The sequence below is a fragment of the Lynx canadensis genome, chromosome B3 (assembly GCF_007474595.2).
Source record: "Lynx canadensis isolate LIC74 chromosome B3, mLynCan4.pri.v2, whole genome shotgun sequence".
NCBI lineage: Eukaryota > Metazoa > Chordata > Mammalia > Carnivora > Felidae > Lynx > Lynx canadensis.
In genome coordinates this window covers 144,833,405-144,834,528 of record NC_044308.2, presented here as the reverse complement: position 1 = coordinate 144,834,528, position 1,124 = coordinate 144,833,405, and positions in this window count along the sequence as shown.

Sequence of the window (1,124 nt, the reverse complement as noted above, 5' to 3'; positions counted from 1 at the left end):
GTCGGGTCAGAGACCCTCCCAGACGAGGACCCAAGGTTCCCCGGGGATCCCTGGCCCCCACTCAGGCTCACCTTCTAGAGTTCAGTTCTCAAAGCGCAGCCCCGGTCTAGCCGCCTCACCCGGAGCCCGGGGGACACCCAAACCCCTGGGCCCTTCCCCAGACCCCCGACTCAGGAACTCGGGGGGCTTCTGGGGTCCATGCTCCACACACCCTCCGGGGAATTGTGACGCAAGTCCAAGCTGCAGAACCCTCGGTCCAGGCCAGGGGCCAACAACCTGTGACTCTGCCTGTTCCTGGAAATAAAGTTTTACGGCAACAGAAACACCCCCTCATGTTCGTCCTGTGTGTGGGAGAGGCCAGGGGAGGACCGTGAGCAGGACCCCAGTGACCACACTTGGGTAACAGGCCCGCGGGGGTTCAAGGGAACCCGGCACACTCAGTCCGCATCGCGAAGCCACTCCCAGGCACAGGCTTCCGCTCGCCAGGCATCACCTCCGCCTTGACGCTGGTGCCCCAGCAGTCCCAGCAGCTCCAGAGAAGCTCCACGAACAGCAGCCACGCGTCCAGAGGGCACACCGGGTGCCACCACGTAGGCCCTGCTGATGGGAGCTGGCGTGGGCAGGACACCCTGGAGTCCTCCAGGAGACACAGGCCCACGCTCCCCGAGGCTCCCAGAGCCAAGTGCTGCGGACGCCGGTGGCACGGCCCCTCCAGCCCCTCCGTGCACCATGGGCCCTGAACAGACCCGCGTGGTGCTGACTGCGGGCCCGGCCCTGTCGCAAGCACCTTGCAAACCCTGCTTTATTCCTCATTCCCTGCACCGAGGCACATTCCCTTCCCGCTAGCCCAGTGAGGGAACTGAGCCACGGCCTGGGCCGCACGGCCGTGGGCTGCACGCGGGGCCCGTGGACGCCGTGTGGAAGCAGGCTGGCCCGGGCCAGGCCCAGGGGCCGCTCTGAGTAGCTGGGGTGGAAAGTGAGGCCGGTGGTCTGACAGGAAGCCTGCGGGCAGAGCAGGGAACAGAAAAGTGCACTGGGACCCGGGGCGAGTCCTGGAGGCAGAAGTCCAATCCGAGCCCCTAACTCGGTGACACAAGAGACCCAGCACGCCCCCCACAGCCCCT